The 21,448-nt window shown below is 48.8% G+C and overlaps 1 long non-coding RNA gene across 1 annotated transcript in view; it reads right to left on the minus strand.

Annotated features, from left to right (window-relative positions):
- The window catches only part of LOC147690069 (uncharacterized), a 173,169-nt gene extending 152,173 nt beyond the window's left edge, over positions 1-20,996 (minus strand). Inside the window, exon 1 of the long non-coding RNA XR_015299925.1 lies at positions 20,764-20,996. This is a non-coding gene — a long non-coding RNA (uncharacterized LOC147690069). The remainder of the gene's footprint in view (positions 1-20,763) is intronic.
- Positions 20,997-21,448: the final 452 nt, after the last annotated feature.

Genomic DNA, 21,448 nt, shown 5'->3' on the forward strand with positions numbered 1-21,448 from the left:
GGACGTGGGAACTTCTTCCTGCCATGGAATGCTTGCTTGGAAGCTGGTCAGCCCTAGTAAGTTTCCTGGTACAGGGAGGACGATTCTCAAACCTTCTACTGTTATTTTGAGATTATAAAGCTGAGGGTTGTTGACTTAGAAACCGGGATTTTGGAATCCAAATGGGAACGGACGCGTCTACTTCGGTACAGCAGAACTCTGGTTGCTGAGGCTCTTACTCCCGGCTGTTAATCCCCCGGTCAGGAGTGGGCTAAGATGCAGTGTTTGCACCAGGTGAAGTGTTGAGTTTTGATTACTGCCATTGTGATGTGTGGCCAGTGGCTTTGATCATTTGAGATGTTGTCTTTGTGATTCAGTGTATGCAGCTTTCTTATCAGGAAGTCCTATATTATATTTGCTTGAGTCTTATATCATATGATTTGCTGCTTGTTCATTCATGGTATTATTCAAGCATGTAACTGTTGCATTTACCAAGTGTATTATTATTGTTTGCAGTTAAATATATATAAATATCTTTGTGTATTTGAATTTTGTGCATTTGGCATCTGGGAAAGCCTTTTTGTTAGAGAGCACTGTGTAAAATAAAACCCCAAGCCTTATTCTAAAAACAGAGTCTTTGCATTTTGTAAAATAAAACCCTTTTCTAAAGGTGTTGTTTTGTACTCATGTCTCCTGCTTCACCATGTGTGTTTTGAGCCACTGTGTAGGAGATTCTATATTAACTGAAAGGTGAAGCAAGACACACTGTCATCTTTGTAAATGCTGCTACATTCAGGAAAAGGCGGTGTGCAAGAACAACTTTTGTTAGAGGCACAACTTGGTGATCCAATACTGCGTAATATAGGAAAGTGCATGGCATCAGGATGGCCTCAGGAGGTCAATATGATTTATTAGTTACAACCTCATGGGATGAGGACTGAGGAATTGTATGGGAAAACATGAATTTGTCTAGTAGAAGGGGTTATAACAGGTATAACATGGAATTGTGCATGAAGGTCCTCTAAGAATGATAGACGCTTGATACGGTATCACCTGCTACTCTGGATCGAGGAGTGGAAGCTGCATTGCCTGTGGTCCGTGAGCTACTGAATAGCTTGCTGGCGGTGGGCCAGGTTCTTAGAAAGTGGAAGCATGCTATGGTACTTCCTCTGCTTAAAAAGCCATTGCTGGATCCTACTAAATCTAGAAACTACTAACCTTTTTCTTTGTTACCACTGTTGGTTAAAGTTACCGAGGAGTATGTGAATCAACAGCTTTTTCTGTTCAACAAGACTAATGATCTTGTTCACACGCCACAGTCGGGTTCCATCCGTCTTACAGCACAGAGTCAGCCCTACTGTTAGCCTTGGAATCCATTTGTCAAGTCTTGAATGCAGGAGACACTGCCACTCTTTTGATGTTAGACCTCAGTGCGGGATTCAATCCTGTATCGCACAATCTGATCATTGAGCATCTGTGGAGATGTGGAGATGTGGAGTTGAACATACGGCCGTACGGTGGGCGGCTTCCTTTCTTCAGGAATGCGCGTTCCAGGTGTATCAAAAACAAAATCATTCGATAGTGTTCAGTCTGCAGCATGGAGTACCTCAGGGCTTCTCTCTGAGTCCCACATTATTTAATTTATCCATTCTACCCGTGGCTAAGATCATTGCAAGCCATTGGTTCACAGTAATCATCTATGCTTATGACACTAAGTTGATCATCACCCTTTCCCAGGATTCTGCAACCACTGAAGTTATATTTGGAGGAGGTTGCCGGTGGAAGGAGCAACATTGTTTAAAGCTGACTACAGGGAAGCAGAGGTCTTGATCTTCAGCAAACAACCAATATTTGGTTAACCTCTTGGTGGCCTCAAACCCTCGGCCCATACCCTGCCCTAAGCCCATGCTTAAAAACCTGGGTATATAGTACATGGTTTGATCAGAAACTGTCCTTTGACAGCCAAATTACAGCATTGGCTGGGAAATGCTTTGGAGTCCTTAAAATCTTGAAAAAGATCCTGGATGTGCTCCCAGAAACTGCAAGGAAAACTGTGGTACAGGCTTAATTATTTCGCACTGGAGAACGGCAACGTGTAATATCTGGGGGTGTCACAGTCTTGCATGATGCATTTTCAAAGAGTGTAGAACGCTGCAGCTCATCTGTTACTTAATCTTCCGAAGCTCATTTCCATGGGATCCTCACTTGCAAGTTACAATGGCTCTCGTGAAGCATAGGATCTCATTTAAGGCATTGTGCTACTGTTATAAAGCTTTGAGAAACAGTTGCCCTTGATACATACAGCCTTTCTTACAACCCTATACTCCTCTGAGGAATCTCAGATCCTCAAGAGAGAGTAGGGTTTGCATTCCGAAAGTGAGAAGAATACGCCTTGGTAGTAGCTCTTTTGCGTTTTAGCTTCAAAGCTTTGGAACTTGGGGGGCTTGGCAGGCCGCCGTAAGAAATGGCCGCCTGATTCCCGAGCTCTGCTGGGACCGTTGGTGTCCCCTTTAAAATCCGCGAATAATCCTAGCTGAGAGGCACATACATCTAAGCCCCCAGCTCCCTCAGGCTCGGTGCTCTAACGGAGCTGTTTTGCTGACTCCTGGGGCCCACAGGAAGCTCCGTACGTCGATCGCGGTTCTCGGCGGCTGCCCGACATCTCGCGTCTGGAGCCCCGGAGCCGCTGCCTGTATCAATCGAGGCCCCGGCTCCCGGCCTGCTACACAACGCGGCCTGAGTGGCGCGATCTGCGGGGGGCGCGGCCTCGCCTGCGATGCCGGGAGACCGCTGCCTCTGCACTGCTTGGCGAAGCTGCTTACGAGACCCTGCGGCTTCGGAGGGCCTGTAGACCGGCACAGAAGGTACAGCCGGGTAAAGACCTTGGAAGGAGGGAGGTCGCAGCCATTCCCCGCGAGACTGCAGCCTGCGGGGGGAGGAGACAGACGGCCTGCAGTGGCCCTTGGAAGGACTGGCTGTCGCGGCCACCATAGTGTCAATTGAGGTACCCGCCCGATGGAGGACTCACGTCTGCAGCCACGGCGGAGGCCTGAACGCCGGTGAACCTGCAGGCGGCGTAGGGCAGTGGTTCAAGATCACAGGCCCCAAGCTGTTGAAGACCACGACTGATAAACCGCGGCGCACGCCTCATACAGGGGGCCCTGCTCTGCGCTAATCTTGGGGAGGACAGGCAATGCTGGCAATTGCGCCGATTGGAGGGAGAAGACTGGAGCTGGCGCTGACCCGCGGACACCCCAAGTAAGGGAAGGCGAAGAAATATCCGGTCCCAGAGGCACCAGATCAAGCATGCGGCCTAAAGGGGGTCTTGTGACCCAGGCGAACAAACTGGACAACTACACGGTAGCAAAAACACCTACGCAGCCCGGAGGGGCGACGAAGGAGGGAGCAGGTCAGGCGGAACCCTCCCTGACGTCCATAATGGCTGCCATCCAGACCCTCGGCACCAGCCTTGAGACGAAGATGGACAAGATCACTATTGAGGTGAACCTGCTCCGGGCCGACTTGGGGAAGACCATGGACCGGTCCAAAACCAACGAAGTGGACATTAAAGCGCTGCAGGAATCGGAGAAGCGGCTCGAGGGCAGGGTTAACGAGCTAGTATGCCAACACCGGCAGATGGCCCTACGGTTTGATAACCAGGAAGGTAGGGCTCGGAGGAGCAACATACGAGTGGTAAGTGTGGCAGAAGGACTTGAAGGGGACAGTATGGAGCTCTTTCTTTAGGATTTGATCCTCTGCCACCTGAAACTCAAGAGACTGTCGAAGCTCTTCACTCTTCACAGGGCCCCGATCCCGAAACCCAAACCAGGGGCCCTCCCTCGAACAATTATTGCTAAAATACTTAACTACCGAGACCGTGATGCAATCCTCCAGGCTGCCAGACAACATGGTGATTTACGATACGAGGGGGCCACGGTACGCTTCTTCCCGGACTTCGCGCTTCAGGTTCAACAGGAGAGGCGCTCCTTCCAGGGGGTCAAGGCGGCGCTACGAGACCGCGAAATTCGGTACATGATGTTCTTTCCCACTTAGCTGAAGATCATAACTGGCGGTAAATCCCTCTTCTTCATTTCGCCTGCGGCGGTGCAGGACTGGCTTGACACGGCGAAGATTGCGGCCCTCCCTCTGCAAAACAATGGACAATGGCGAGACACAGGGCACCCCTCCCCGGGGTCAGCGGCAGGGAGAGTGGAAGGTGATGAGCAGAGCCAGCGGTCCTGGCGTTCGAGATCGAACAGTCCCCGCTGGGACTCACCTAGCGACAACACAGCAAGATAAGGCCACGAACATTCTAATGAGAAGCCGGACAGTAATGTATAATATGTGTGTTTAATGTAAGACTTGGTTGCTCCAAGGGGGCAGCGTGACTGCCAGCCCAGGGTCTCTGTGCCGGGCTCACTGTTTATCTGATGAACTGCCGGCCTGAGGGGATGAAAGACATGGGGCACCACGGGCGGCCAGGATGGGCCTGGCCCACGTTATTCCCCAGTAGAGTTTCCTCGGTGGGATCTCCCCGGGGTGGGGTTGGGCGACAGGCGCTCTGCTAATTGGGGTGGTGGGTAGTTTGGAACCCACGGAGCAGGGGGCAGGGAGGGGGGATTTGTTGGGGAAAGAGGGGGGGGAGGGTGGAGTCAATGGTTTTTCAGATTCTTGAATGCTTGCATTGACTACACTTGCGGGGTGGGGACCAGGGTGGGGTGGGGAGTTGGGGATTCTTTATGGTCACACAAAATAAGTTGTCACCGAGTCAGCAGAAGTGCCGGGGTGGTGGGACGAAGCACCTCACAAAGCAACGGATATGGCTAGGAGGTGGGAGAAGAGTCTGGAAATCCTAAACTGGAATGTTAATGGATTAGGTGACAGACTTAAACGCACTATAGTCCTACCGTTTATTAAGCGACACCAGCCAGACGCAGTACTACTGCAAGAAACTCATTTGATGGGGAATGTCTGTCAGACCCTCAATAGGTGGGGCTACACTCTAGCAGCTCATTCTGGCTTCACCTCTGGCTCTAGGGGGGTGGGCATCCTCCTGCACCGCTCATTGCCCCTCCACATAGACCTTACTAAAACTGACCCACAGGGCCGCTTCACGGCTATATCAGGACGGTGGGAGGGCCGCACACTTAACCTACTCTCGGTCTACATTCCGCCTGGCCTCCAAACTCGGGCATTCGCGGACCTGGGCACACTACTCCTTTCCCTCCCCAACGGTCAATTGGTTCTGGGTGGAGACCTTAACGCAGTAGTTTCGGGGACCCTAGATAGACAGCCCCCCAGGGATCTGCCACAGGGGCAGAGGTGGTTGGAGGACTTTCTAGATGCCTTTGGGCTCACTGATGTCTGGCGCATGCTCCATCCTACAGACAGCCGCTTTACCTTTTTCTCTGGGTCTCATCATTCCTTCTCGCGCTTAGATTACATTCTTACTTTGCTACAACAGGACATTACAATACGGGAAGCAACACTTCTGCCTAGAGGCATTTCAGACCACTCACCGGTCCTTACACACATAACATTTGGAAGCAGCCGTGAGGGCTGCATAACACCAATAAACGCCTGCCATTTAAAACACGAGGACACTAGAAAGACGATATCCAGCTCAATCGCACAATACTTCGACAACAATGTTGGCTCAGTAGACTCCCCCGTCACCTTGTGGGAGGCATTCAAAACTGTGATTAGGGGGGAGGCGCTCTCAGCCATCTCGGTTAGACGAAAGGAACAACGTAGGCAGGTCACCACAATTGAGGAGGATCTAGAGGACCTAGAGAGGGAGGCGCTGGAAAATGGGTCCAGGGAAGTCAATCACAAACTGCAGTTAAAGGCGGCGGAGTACAGAGCACTGGTTACCCAAGAGGCTCAGACTGTGGCCCGGCATAAGATGGGTAGACTATATGATTAGGGCGATAAAGCCGGGAAACTTATAGCCTAGCTCGAGAAAAAACAATAGGCCAGAAAAGTGGTGCCAGAAATACGCACTGAGTCAGGAACTGTAGTTACGGAGCCCCGAGGGGTAGTGGAAGAGTTTGCGAGACACTACCGACAGGTCTACAGGCGGGAGTCGGACCGCCCGGAGGAGGACTCTATAGACCTCCTAACTGATATTCGAATGCCTTCCCTATCAGATGAAGATCGGGAGGCCATTGATAGCCCGCTTACTGAGGCCGAACTACAGCATGCAATAGGAGACCTCCGCCCTGGTAAGGCCCTGGGACCCAATGGCCTCCCAATAGAGCTCTACAAGCTGAAACCCGAAGTCACCAGTAAATATTTGAAACTCATGTTCGAAAAGAGCAGGGAGACAGGGGTGCTGCCGCGTGATCAGCGCATAGCGACCATAGTGGCGATACCGAAAGAAGGGAAACCTAAAGACTCATGCGCATCCTATAGACCAATTTCGCTACTCAATGCGGAGCCCAAAATACTGGCTAAAACGCTTGCCAATAAGCTCAAAACGGTGCTGCCTATGTTGGTCCACCCTGACCAGTCAGGGTTCATGCCCCACCGAAACACGGCCCTAAACATTAGACAGCTAAATGGTGTGCTGGGGCAGCGCCACAGGCTAAAGGAGGATGCGGTGGTGGTCTCTCTAGACGCCACCATGGCATTCGACACCCTAGAGTGGCCATACATGTTCGCAGTCCTACGAAAACTGGGCTTTGGACCTCACTTTATAGCGTGGGTGCGACTTCTCTATGCAGAGACCCTGGTGCAGGTACTGGTAAACAACAAGGTGTCTGAGGTTTTCACACTTGAGAGAGGGACTAGACAGGGTTGCCCCCTCTCTCCCCTTGTCTTCGCCCTTTCCCTCGAGCCGCTCGCAGCCTGGATAAGGCAGAACGTTCACTTGAAGGAATAGTCTGGGCGAACGGGTGGGAAGACAAAATATCCCTCTACGCCGACGACATCCTCCTGTACCTTTGCAGGCCGTGCAGGTCGATAATGGCTGCGCTTGACATATTTGCAAGCTTCGGTCGTAACTCTGGCTTTCGGGTCAACTGGAGCAAATCATATCTTTACGTCCTACATGGTGACCCTCCGAGGCTCCCTGACACGTGCCCTATCACGGTGGCAGAGGACGGGTTCACGTACCTGGGAGTGTACAATACCACGAACAAGGCCCTACTGTACGACCGCAACCTCAAGCCGCCGTTAAATCGACTCCAAAGGGAGGCCAAATCCTGGCAGCACCTACCACTGTCTCTGTTGGGCCGGGCAGCCCTATTTAAGATGCTAGCGCTGCCACGATTTCTCTATGCACTACAAAATTATCCAGACTTGGTCCCCAATACCTACTTTGCAGCGATTGAGGCGGCGCAGCGAGATCTCCTCTGGGCCGGATCGCCTCGAATCACGTTGACCAAACTCACGCTGGGATGGTATGATGGCGGCATAGCCCTCCCAGATATTCGCAAATATTACTGGGCGGCCCACCTATCAGCGATCAACCAAGGGACGTATGGCGATGGGAATGATCCCGCCTACGGTATGGACAGATGGCTGCTTCCCGGGGAGAACTATGAGATAGCACTCTACTCTAAACGGGGAACATATCGACTCACTGGGCCTACACTACACTCGGTACAGGTATGGCATATCGCTCAGAGGAAACTTGGATGGTCAGGAGTCCTGACAATGACCACGCCACTTTGGGCCTCTGTAAAACTAGGCAATCTGGGGCGCACCAAGGGCTTCCGCAACTGGGACCTGATCGGAATCTCCCAAATCAAGGATATCTGGGGCCCTAGCGGGATCCACACATTCGCCCACCTGCGGGACACATACGAACTGGCACAAACCGAATACTTTAGGTATTTACAGGTGCGACACTCCCTGCAGGCTAATATCCCACCTGAGACTAAATTACCACAAACCTCCCCGCTAGAGGATAGATTACTTGATGGGCACATGACAGAACACGCCATATCACTTACATATAAAAAACTAATCAATAAACCCCCGGACATGCTCCTTCCCCTTCGAGAGAAATGGGTTGCTGATGGGCTGGAGCTAGATGAAGAAGAATGGCTGTATGCTTTGGCCTCACCACGTGAGGTCGCGATTTCAGCCCGATTGCGACTCATCCAGCTGAAGATACTCCATAGAATATATATATCATGTACAAGACTACACTTAATGGGGAGGGCTGACACTGTAATCTGCAGAAGGGGATGTGGTGGCACAGGTACCTTCTTCCATGTACTATGGGACTGCCCGAATATTCAGCGGTATTGGAGAAGGGTGGTGCAGTGCATGCAGGAGGTATGGGAGGTGGAAATTGGCCCAGAGGCCAAGAGGCGTCTCCTCAACATATGGGAGCCTACGGACCTGCCATCGAAAGGGAGGCTCTGGGTGACGCTCGGGCAAATGGTAGCAAAAAGAAACATTGCCAGACTCTGGGGAAGCCCTAATCCACCAAAACTCACAGACTGGCACAGTGATATGGACTGGTGTATGCTACAGGAAAAGACTGTGTATGTGGCACGAGGGTGTCCCCGAAAATGGGTGGAAGCGTGGTCCAATTGGAATGATTTCAGGGGGGGCATCTGCGAGCCTCTGCCCACCACACAAGCCAGCTCTGAGGATATAGGACCCTAACGACCTTATGGTTCCAGGTGTTTGAGCGTGGGGCACTATAGTTGCATCACCGGTACAGCGGTGGACTTACTGTGTTAAATGTAGTGACCTTGTTGGGGGGGAGGGGGGTTGTTCTGTTGTTCGCCTTCACTTGACAATACTCTTTGGAAACATGCTCTTGGTTTAGGGCTATAAAAAAAGAAAAACCAGACCTTCACCATCCTACTTCGAACTGTGAGCCACTTGCACTTTATAGCGCCGCCGTACCCCAGGGTTGACGGCAATGGGCTGTGTACTACATAAAGCAATGCATGTGTTACGTATGGTGCGGCCAGCCCGAAGGGTTGTAGGCTGGAAGCTGTGTAATGTGGAACAAGGCAATAAAGGTCTTTAAAAAAAAAAAAAAAAACTTTGGAACTTGCTGCCTGTATCTGTTCGACAGGCCCTCTGGTACTCCATTTTAGAAAGAGATTGAAAACGTTGCTGTTTAAACAGAATTGGTCGGTTGCTTTTGCGAGCGCCTACCGCATAGGAGCCTGGATCTCAGCACTGGAACACTTTGTCCTGAAGTAGCCATGTGCTTTATAAGTTTCAATATTATTATTGTATAAAAGTATTACACTGTTTCCCCTTGGCCCAGACACAATTACAAATAGTTCAGGGGAACCATCAGGATTGCTCCCTGTTCCCTCTTTTATTTGCCCCGACTATGAAGCCTCTGACAGAGTGGATTAGGTATGATGCACAGATGTGCTCATCTGCTGGGGAAGCGGCGATGAGGACTGCATCTCCCTACATGTGGACGATGTCCAGGTATTTATGCAGATGCCAGACCTTGCGTTACTGAGACTGATGCAAATTCTAAAAGTATGTGGCAAGGCCTCTGGGTCAAATGGGATAAGTTGACGGTGGTCCTGTTAGTTGGTGAGGTGGGAAGGAGGTTGAAATATTTGCCAAATATTAAGGTTATGCAGGGAAGTTTCCACTATCTTGGGGTGTCAATATCTTGAGACCAGAAGGAAAGCTGGGACCTAAATGTCGTTCCATTACCCAGAGGGTAATGGGCGTATATCCTCGTGGAGCAAGCTTCCACTGAATAGGCAAGGGAGCCTTGCTTAAAATAATAGTTCTCTCTCAAGTGCTATACAGTATGCAAAATTACTCTCAGAGGCTTCTCCCCACATGGTTGTTTACTAACCAAACCTAATAAAATAAATAGAAATGGGCAAGTGGCCATCCCAGAGTGGCTCACAAGAACAGCAGGTATTCGACTGCGGATTGGGCATAGTGGAGATAAAGTTGCACTATTAAGCCTACCAGTTACTTCCCATTACGACTGGATCTTCGGAGACAGGGCAGACCTGGCAATCAGATTAGAACTCAACTTACTTGATAAATGTGAGCGTTGGTCCAAATTGTATGGGTTGAAAGGAGTCCAGACAATGTCTCTGGTGACAGCTGTACCACTGGAATGCTGGTGCCTTGCACTGAGATGGATGGGCTGGGATGGGAATCCGGCCAAGGAAACTCATCTATGGCAGGAAACATGGCTCCAAGAGGTCTTAAAGTCATATGGGTTCCAGACCTCGGACAGAATTGGGATATCGGAGATCGGGGATATCTGGCCCTTATGTACAACTGATGGGATATCTGCTCTCTTATGCGCAACTGATGGTAGAATTTAGGCTCCATAAATCCTTTACTTTCAACTGAGGCATGCACTATAAGTGTACAAGGACAAGCTCACTGCCCTTCCAGGATTCAACCATTTCGAGTCCAACCTCAATATGTAAAAGATAACAGATAAGGGTCTCACAGCTTTACAAAGCACTGGTAATAAACATACCTGACCCCTACACCGTTTTGAGGGAAAACTGGGAGCATGACCTGGGAAATCTGTTAGAGGACAAATAGTTTGAGGCAAAATGAAAGCCAGGGTCCTAGTGATAACCATCCGGCTGTGCCTTATACAGTTTAAGTATTTTTCTACAGTGTCTACTACACGTCAGAGAAACAATAGAACATAAGCCCAGAGCACAGACCCCACCTGCTTGCGCTGCAAGACTGATAGGGGCACCTTCATATAAGTGATCTGGAAGTGCACAATCATCCAGAGATACTGATTCCATATCTTCGATACACTAGAGGCAGTGCCTGGTTTCCCATTTGAAAAAGACCCTAAAATGGTTGCTGTGAGTGTTCCCAGGATAGGATGGCCATATGGGCCATAAATTATTAGCTGGCATTCTGCGTACAATGGCTAAAAGGGACATAGCATTGTAGTGAGCGCTCTAGCGTTGCACGTCACGTAGCTACGTGACGCGCGGTGACGTAGGGAGGAGCGCGGCGAGCGTAGGCATAAGCGCGCGAGCCGGCTGGGTAGCGGACGTGCTCGGCGCTCCTTGTAAGAAGCAAACTTGAATAAATATTGAGTATACAGCAACCCGACTCCGAGAGTTATTGTGGGGACAAGGAAGCGCATCATTACAGTGGCGACGAAGGTGGGATGCGCGGCCCATGACCCCCCACAACACCGATCACACGACGGAGCGGAGTCACGGAGCGGGACGCGGAGAAGGCCAGAGGGGACACACAGTGACCACACCCTATCGGGGCACCACAAGGAGCGCAGCAGAGCATACAGACGCCCGAAAGAGCGCACGGCAGACGCGCAGTGAGTACCTACCTGGAGCTACGACGCACACCGCGCCAAAAGCTACCACGACCACGGCCCGCAGGGAACCGCACTGGCTACCCCACCAAAGCAGGAAGGGGCTGAGAGGAACAGCCCCCCACCCCTAAACAGCGGGGAAGAACAAAACAGCGCGCCAGGGAGCCCGAGAGGCCTGGAAAGTGTACTGCCTACTTACAAGGGCGAGAAGATGAGTGCACAGGCGGGGTTCGCGACTGCGCCGGTCCAGTTCCTTCCCAGGCCAGGGGAACCCCTTATGAAATGGGAGGACTGGAAGGAGTACATAGACAATTTTATAGAAGTGCTAGAAGATGAAAGTGAAGAGAAATTCAAGCCACCGAGAAAGAAACGCATCTTACTATTGAACCTGGGCCCGGAAGGCCTGAGGATCTACAAAAGCCTGGTTCCAAAAAAGAGAGAATCAACAGACGACGATGTGTACGCACACGCAATGGAAGACCTGGATGAACACTTCAAACCATCCATATGTGTTTCAGTGGACAGGTTTAACTTCCAGCAAAGGAAACAACAACCAGGAGAGACAGTAGAAGAGTACGTGGCGGCACTGAGGAAGCTAGCGGCCTCATGCAGGTACGCCAACTGGGAAAGCGAATTCATAAAAGACCAAGTGGTGATGCACACCACGTGCACAAATGTGCAGGACAAGCTATGGGCTGCAGGCGACACCTCACTCAAGGATGTACTGGTTATAGTCAAGAGAGCCGAACTAGCGCGAAGGTGCGCAGCAGCCACGAAGAAAGAAACCGCTCCCAGCGGTGTGGTGAACAAAGTTGACAACGAAGGGCACTGCGGAGACCACCAGACACGGAAACCATCGGAGAAGGGTCCGAGCAGATGGCCTACCAATCCTAGCCCCGCGGGTAAATCGGCGGGAAGCAACAAAAAGGCATGCTACAGGTGCGGAAGCTGGTCGCACGAGGCGCACGACCGGAAGTGCCCCGCGTTTCGCGCCAAATGTCTGTTTTGCGGAATTGTCGGCCATTACGAGAAAGTGTGTAGGAAGAATGCGTCCAAGAATGCAGTGAAGTATGTTGGCCAGGAAGGGGAGGAACCAGAAGAAGCAGCTGAAGAAGAAGTGGTGACAGTGCTCTGCATCTACGACGAAATCCTGAGTGTGGATGGGCAAGTCCTAGGGGTCGACGGAAGAAGAACGATGAAACCAATCCTGGAGATGACGATAGGAGGGGTCGAGATCCAAGTGGTAGCAGATACTGGGTCACCCTACACCATCATCCAGAGGACGGTGTGGGAAGAGAAGTTCGCCCTCCGACTGGGCCCTGACTTGGAAAGACTGGACATTCGTCCCGTCACCTACAATGGAGATCGGATACCCATGGCCGGATACAGGAAGCTGAACTTCGAGTTCAGAGGGAGATCAGCATGGTGCAAATTATACATCTCAGAGAAGGGTCCTTCAGTCCTAGGGTGGCTCGACCAAGGAGATTTAGGCATTAAGTTGGACCCGGGAGGCAAGGAGCAAATCCTGTTAACGGAACAAGATGGCGGATCGGACATGGACAAATGGAGAAAGGACTTCCCAACTGTCTTTGGGGGCACAGTGGGGAAACTAGAAGGATTCGCGCACAGGATCATCCTCAAAGAGGGAGCAGTACCAGTGGCCCATAAGGTGAGAAACATCCCGCTGGCCGTGAGAGAGGACGTGAAAGTGGAACTGCAAGAACTAGAGAAAAGAGGGATCATCGAGCCCATCACTTGCGCTGAATGGCTGGCACCGTTGGTGGTGGTGAAGAAGCCCAGCGGCAAGGTCCGTCTGTGTGTGGACCTGCGCGAGTTGAATAAAAACATTGTGGTAGAGAGATTCCCCCTACCCCGCATAGAGGAGATGTTGGCCTGCACGAGGGGCATCCAGTGGTATTCCACCATAGACCTAACATCGGCATATCACCAAATTGCATTACACCCGGAGAGTCGGAAATTGACCTCGTTCATTACCCCTTTCGGGTGCTACCAATTCCGCCGCATGCCGTTTGGGCTAGCCTCAGCGGCAGCGGTGTTCCAGAAACTCATGCACCAGTTGTTCAAAGATAGACCTGGGGTCCAGTACTTCCAGGATGACATCTTAGTGATGGGGCATGACAGATTCGACCATAACAAGAAACTAGGCGACGTATTGGAAATCCTGGAAAAGAAGGGCCTCACGGCCGAATGGACCAAGTGCCGAATAGGAATGGAGAAGGTGACGTACTTGGGGCACGAAATAAGTGCGCGAGGGGTAACCCCGAAGGCGGAAAACGTGAGAGCCATCTGCGATGCACCCCCACCGTCCAGCAAAGAGGAGTCCGATCGTTCTTAGGGATGGCAGAATACTATGGGAAGTTTATGCAACATTTCGCTTCAAAGACCCACCACATGAGGCTTCTCACGAGGGAAAACAGCGAATTCCGGTGGTCGGAGGAGGCTCAGCAAGAATTCGAAAGAGTGAAAAAGGAAGTGGCAGGTGCCGTTCCACTGCAAGGATTTGACCCCCAAGGAAGAACTGTGCTCACAACGGACGCCAGCGACAAGGGACTGGGAGCAGTCCTTATGCAAGACCGCGGTCATGGAAGGCTAGAAACGATAATCTTCGCATCCCGCACCCTAAGCAACACCGAGAAGAAATACAGCGTGATCGAGAAAGAAATGCTAGCAGTAGTATGGGCCATGTCTCGATTCAGACAATTCCTGTGGGGCACCAGATTCAGGTTGAGGACCGACCACAAGCCCCTGCTCAAGGTTCTCACATCGAGTGGACATGCGGACGCAACACCAAGGATCTCCAAGATGTCACTCAAACTAATGGAGTTCCGATATGATGTGGAACACATTCCTGGAAATAAGAACAAGGTGGCGGACTACCTAAGCCGGGCAGCAGCAATGGAACCCAGCACAGAACGCAGTGAGGGAACGGAAGAGTGGGTTGCACTCACTGAAGACCAAGAAACAACCATAAGCAGACAAGAATGGAAACAAGCATATGAAGAAGACCTAGCTCTGGAAGAAGTAAAGTCCCATATTGTAAGGGGTTGGCCAGACAAAAGCAAAACAGGGCGAGAACTTATCCCGTATTTCGAAGTCAGAGAGGAATTATCGACTGACGACCAGGGCATATTCATATTCAGAGGGGAGAGAGTCATACCACCCACAAAAATGATCCCCAAGCTGATGGACATGTTACACGAGGGGCATCTAGGTGCTGGAAAGCTTACACTAAGGGCCAAACAGAACTACTGGTGGCCGGGAATGGATATAAGGGCGGAGAGACACGTCAGAGAGTGCCCGAGGTGCCAAGGTGCGGACAAGACACTCAAACCTCTGCGCCCAGCCCTAGGGAAATTTGATCCTCCAAGGAATCCGTGGGAGGAACTGTCTATTGACATTTTGGGTCCTGTCTTAAACACACAAGGGATACAGAAATACATTTGTGTCATGATAGACCGGTATTCCAAATGGCCGGAGTTGAGGATTGAAGAAACAATGGACACAGAAACAATAGTGAGTTTCATGGCTGAGACCTTTGTCAGGGAGGGCATCCCAAAGAATGTCCTCAGTGACAATGGCCCCCAATTCCGATCTGAAAAATTGACCCAATTCCTAGAGAGGAACGGCATCACAGCAAAACATACGTCCATATACCACCCAGCTGGAAATGGGTTGGTGGAACGTTTTAACAGAGTAATCATGGGTTCGATACAAGCGGCCATCTCAGACAATAAAGACTGGGAAGCAGAAATCTGGCACATGGTGTGGGCATATAGGATAACACCCACGAACACTGGATATAGTCCATTCCAGATTCTAAGAGGCCGCGAGCCTTTCACCAAGGACAACCGAGTGTGGAAGGAAAGGATAGTCAAGAGTGAGTGGTCACCGGCTGTGGTGCAGGCCAACCTAGAAAGGGCCCAATCAGTGTACACCAGACACTACAATGAGCGGAGAAATGTGAAGAACACGGCATTAGAGAAAGGAGAATGGGTGAGAGTAAAACTGGCCACGTTGCAGAAAAAGGGAGAAAGCAAGTACAGCAAGCCCATGCAGGTGGTGGAAGTGAGAGGTAGAGCAGCCCTGCTGAGCGATGGCAACGTGTGGTCACAAGATCGCATGGCCAGATGCAATAAAATACTCTGCTGGAGTGACAAGGGAACAAATGGAGGAAGCGAGGACAGGAGTGAGACCCCCCGTGAGTATGGAGGAGAAGACCTGGGCGTCGGTGAGGCACAACAGGAAGGCGATGGTGAGAGTGGGGAACAGCAGGACGAAGAGGACAGGAGCAGGGAGGAGCCTAGCGCGGCTGCACTAGGGAGTGGCAACAGAAGTGAAGCAACAGCTGCCACAACCCCGGTAAGACTGACAAGAAGGGGAAGGGCGGTGGTCCCGCCGGCGAGGTTCAGAGACTACGATATGAGCCAGGACTTATATACATAATGCATTGGAAAAAGGGGAGATATGTAGTGAGCGCTCTAGCGTTGCACGTCACGTAGCTACGTGACGTGCGGTGACGTAGGGAGGAGCGCGGCGAGCGTAGGCATAAGCGCGCGAGCCGGCTGGGTAGCGGACGTGCTCGGCGCTCCTTGTAAGAAGCAAACTTGAATAAATATTGAGTATACAGCAACCCGACTCCGAGAGTTATTGTGGGGACAAGGAAGCGCATCATTACAAGCATGGCACTGGCGCTCTGTGGAAACTCCCTCCTTGTAATGGTTGAGGGGTACAGACTACTGTGTCCTTGCTGAACAATCAGTTTATAAGGCAAGGGGTTGCCCCAAAAAACATGCAAGGATCGGGGACCTTGGTGGGAACACGTTGATATTGTTAGGCCATGTCCAGGTCCAGACTTAACCTGACTTGGCACCGCCCATGAAGATGAATTCATGTAATAGATGTTTCAACCATTGCATGTGTTACCGTGACAAACAGAAACATTGTGTATTTGTAATGTTGTGTCTACTGTAGTTGTGCACAGTTGTTAAGATTGGGGGTGTATCTAGTTCAATCCATCTTTTCTCTATATCTGGAAGATACGAGTTAAACATAACCCGTAAAAAGATATTTTTTTTAAAAAAAGAAAAGTTTGGAAAGGATAGAGATGTCGATTGCGTTGTTTCCTCATTCTAGAATAAACAGACACGCCTATGTCCTTTAGTGCTCTTTGAATGCCTGGGAAATATTGGCAAAGGGCTCAGGTTAATTTTAAAGGCCAATTCTCATCTTTACCTTACTTACCTTACAGTCAGACCGATGTACTCAGTCTAATGGACTATTTTTCTTTCAAACCGGAAGAAGTAAGGTTTATAGAGATTCCCACTGCAGCTAAGGTGACTCACTTTTGTTCAAGTATTTTTTTTAGAAGTTTAGGGTGCAAGTTATGCCCTTGACGACTATGCATTGCCTAGATCCAAGCAGCATCAAACAAAACTGAATATACGTGTACCCTTCACAGGTCCAGATGGACCTATAACCCTGGTCATCAAGCACTTTGTTCTGTTATTGAACAGCGGTGTCTTTATATGGAGCCTTTAGAAACAATGAAGAGGGCATGTTGCATAATGCGGCATTTCACCACATACAAACTGTCATTACAATTAATGTGGGGAAGAATAAGCAAAGTAACAAGTTATCAGTGGACGCTGGAAACTCGTTAAGTATGTCTGTACTGGGAGCAATGAATGTCGGTACATTATTATTCTGGGTGACCTTCAAGATTGTGCACAAAAAATGGGAATTACACAATTACATTACTGTTCACACATTTACCTTTCACATTTTTAGGCATAGGGAAATTAAGTGATTTGCTCAGAATCACATGATATTGAGTGCTGAAGGCGTGACTCAAATGGAGGTCCCCATGTTTCAAAGTTGGCAGCTCTAGCCTGTAGGCCACATCTCCTCCCAACAAGAGAGTCTTAAGGATTTATAAGCGTAGTGACAGGCATCAATGTAAGCAGCAACACAGTATATTCTACTATGAACCTGATTGCTTCAGAGCACGCTACAAGATTGTAAAAGATTGAACCAGATTTGAGATATTGATCTTGACAAATAATAACACAATATGCATTACAAATAACCTCACCAAAGGTATGTAATGTTTGCTTATTGGACGATTTAAAACAATACATCTCCTTAACGCCTGTGTTAATTTTTGCCCACCAGCCAATGCATATTCATGGCCTACCAGTTCTTCTCCCTTGCACTCTTAGATCCAGAATCTTAGAGCCTGATATGCCCTAATCATGAGTTCCCAAGACTGCCCGTATTAGTGCCTGTGACCACCGTCACTGGAGCCTTACCCTTCCATGTGGTCTTTATTTCTACTCCACTGACCACATATATTCAGTGGTTCTGCAGGGTGAGTGGTTCATTACCCATTACCACATTGACACCTATTGGCACATTTATGGCTCCATTTGACTGTTAGGTGAGCCATAGGGATATGCACAGCTTCCAAAATCCCAAAAAGCTATCACCATCTCTTGTTAGTCCTTGGGTGCAAAGACCTCCTCCTCTTCCTCATTTATTTATATCTATTTTATGTATGTAGTATTACTATAGCGTGATCTGGGTTGGCCAACTCACTCCATGTCATCAAGGACACTGTTTCCAGTCATGGGAACAGATCATAAGTGCTCTGGTGTCAGATACGTTGATTTTATGTATTTCGTTTTGTTGTTTCATACAACGTGAACTTTGACCCAGGTAAGGTCTATATTTCAACAAAACATCAAACGTTGTTGCGGTCCACAGTTTGAAACAAGCACAGGCAAAGCCAATAGGTCTCGCAGCAAAATTGCTGTGCAGCACGGTTGAAAGTTTAAAATAAACACAAAGCGCTAGGACCTGGCCAACACCACATTTTTTAAACTGCTGGAAGGAGGGTACGGTGGGAGACATCTATACTATCCATGTTTCATGCCATCCCTTCCCTCGGAGGGATACTTTTCTTTTCTATTCACTGATTGTTGTACATAAAAAGGTGTATACCATTTATTTGTCCCTCTAGCCTGTTTGGCAAAATGTTCACTTCTGTGGCTTCTTTCTAAACATGTATTCTTACTTCGGGGTTTGAACATGGCTGAACTTAAGGTGTGGGTTGCTTTGAGAAACACTGTAGGAGCACCAGCTATTAACATCTTGATTTGTGTTGAAGGGATAGACTCTGATTTCTACATAGTGGCCAAATTCTAGTGTGAGGCACGAGTAGAACCGAGTTCCTTTCCCAGCTTTCCTGCTTCATAAAATTGTGAGATTCCAGCCAAATTACTTCTACATTTCAATCAATAGAAAGTCAGGAGTATGGTCATGACTTGTGATTTATTTCGTGTATCTGGCAGTTTCTTCCATTTGTTGAATCTGGCTTAAAGACTGATGAATTTTATTTGTGATCAGAGGGCATCCTACAGAGGATGGAATTTGCGGGGAAGTGAAAATAGTCTTGGCAAAGCCAATAGTTCTCACCTATACAAGCTATTGGCTGTGACCAAGGGACTACGGAGTAAGTGACAGATTTGCTAGTGTTGCTTGGGAGCAATTTGGGGCTCTTCCATAGCATGTTCAGGGTGTGAAAGCAGGATTTAGTGATAGCGTTGACTTGTGAGGTCATTACCAGATTTCTGTTGATTATTCCGTGGTTCCTGGCGTGGGTGCTGGGTGTGAGTCTGAGTTTGACCGGCTTGCAGTTGGAGTCCTATGATGAGGTGTTCTTGCTGAAGATTACTACTTCTATCTTGTCAGTCTTTAGCTTGAGATAAGTGCAAGAAAAGTCAAGCGCACACAACCTATATTAGTTGATAGGTATTGTCTTGTGTTGTTAAGGAAAGGATAAGATCAGACTCAAATATTGTTGTCTTGTTTGTTTTTTATTGATCTGGTGAGAAGGTCCCCTAACTAAAAAGGGGAGCTTTTTAGCACATGAAACCAGCCGACACGTGTTTCGTCAATAACGGGGTAGACCCATGACTCTTCAGGGCTGTGTAATCTGGCTAAGAACGGTATCGGGGGACCGGTGATAATTCCAACCCGGTCCTAATCGAGTGCAAAAATACAATAAACGGACGCGAGAAGAAGGTGCTTTAGAACGCGTCAGAAAACGGGTATCAAGGAAAGCGAAGTCCGTTGTGGGTATACGGGCGGACAGTATAGGGAAGCAAATCCGCTTGCCCTCACTCGTTGGCTTGTGACTGTGAAATGGAACTCAAGCAAAGTACGTCGGTTCTCCGGATATGTGAGAACACTCTAATAACCCACCGCTGAACTTTTTAGCTTGAGATAAGTGACTCTCATCAAGTTAGAGACTTAGGTCATACAGGCTGTGAACTTGTTTCTTGTGTTGGTGGTCTTGTCCAAGAGGGTGAGTATGAGTTGCATGTCATCTGCATAGGAAAGGATGTTGATGTTACGTGCATGAATTACATTGTCCAGAGGGATCATGCCTTTAGGCCACAATTCCTTCTGTACCCAATAAAACCTGACATTGAGGCATATAGCATTCATCAGGTGTAATAATTATTGCATATATCTGAATTTTCGTCTGAAGATGGGGGACAACATGCAGATGTTCTTACTACAGCTACATGTGCATATCTCTCTACTCATCAGTTATTTTTCAACCGTGAAAATCGGGTTTGTTAGACCTGTCTAAAATTAATGGAGGGTGCGACCTTCATTGCACCTGATAATCACTGGGTGTGATAAACATCGCACCACTATTCTATTGTGATCGGATAAGAATTTAATGAGGCACTCGTAATCAGGCTACAGAATTTCCATCTAAATATTATTGTCTGCATTTCCTTATTACAAGAAAGCTAGGACTGGAATCCATGTCAGACTTGTCATTGAGTAAGTTGGTCAATTAACGTATGCTCCTTTGAATCCCCTTCTACACCCACTCCTGATTGGTTGCTGTCCCTTTGACCCTTCACATTGGTCCATATAATCCCCAGTAGCCCTACCACTAGGTCCACTGGATTTATGTGATTCTGTGGCTGCGACATTTTCTATTTAATGATATATTTGGCGCACTACCAATACATCATCTTCTGCATTAATTGCAGATTTTAAGAAAAAAGTATTTCTAGCTAGAAAAGAGGGAAAATGACTAAATACACTGCCACCGGTGTTGCTACACAGTGACATGTCGCCTTTTAGCTGCTGATCGAAGTATTAAACGGATCTTTCCAATTAGCGTTTTGGTTTACATGGACTACTGCATACGGAATGTTTATTTTTCTGTTACTTTGCTATTTTAGTTCAGACATCACGTATCTCTTAAATTGGTTGGACCAACGTCCCAAATTCTTCTCTCGAACATACCCGCCAAATTGTTTTAGTCGGGGCTGCCATTCCAATTAGATCTTATGCTACTCTGCTTTACACAAGATTTCCTACCCTCCCTCCCCGCCAGCCCTAGGAAAGTGTATGTTACGGTGCCCCTTGGCTGCGCCGCTTCGCTTTTAACTTGACACTTTTCTCACCAGCGTGTGTATAAGAATCATGCTTCAGGGACGCCACCATGTCCGTTGCCCAGACAACCGCTCGTGACGTCACTTGGCGCTCTCCGTGCCTTAAAGCCTTTCAGCGCTGTTGCCCCTCTGCTCTGCTTGGATGTCCGATTTCAGCTTAGTTGTGCAGTGGAATACAGAAGGTCGGGATCCCTCTTCCCAGAGAAAATTGGGTGGATTTTTTACAAGAAACTGGGCCGAGAGGTGGAGACAGGAGAAACCCTATCTGGTACGTCATACGAAGTTTAACCAATCACCAGGAGAAAATGAAGGGCAGCTGAGAGTTACAGGGCACAAGAATCTGTGATTGGTCAGTGTTCTCAGGCTTGGCGTGGGTAGTTGCCATGGAACCCCTTGTGAATAAGAGGCGAGATTTAGCAGCCCTCCTGCTACAGGCATTGACATAGAAAAGGGAGCAACGGGGAATTTGTTACTTCATTGTCTGAAAAGAGGGTCTTAGAACCAGATGGCATGGTCGGCCATTTTGGATTGGGATCACAACCTTTTACTTTAACTACATGAACTTCAGAAAAGCAATGCAAAGGTTCAGTTTTTAAACAACACAGTAAAAAATGTAGGTGGTTTTCCAGTTTTATGTATCATTTTAACAGCTAGACGCACAGTTTATAATTTGAGATATCTCCGATAATTTAATTAT

Source organism: Lissotriton vulgaris, chromosome 9, assembly GCF_964263255.1.
Source record: "Lissotriton vulgaris chromosome 9, aLisVul1.2, whole genome shotgun sequence".
Classification (NCBI taxonomy): Eukaryota; Metazoa; Chordata; class Amphibia; order Caudata; family Salamandridae; genus Lissotriton; species Lissotriton vulgaris.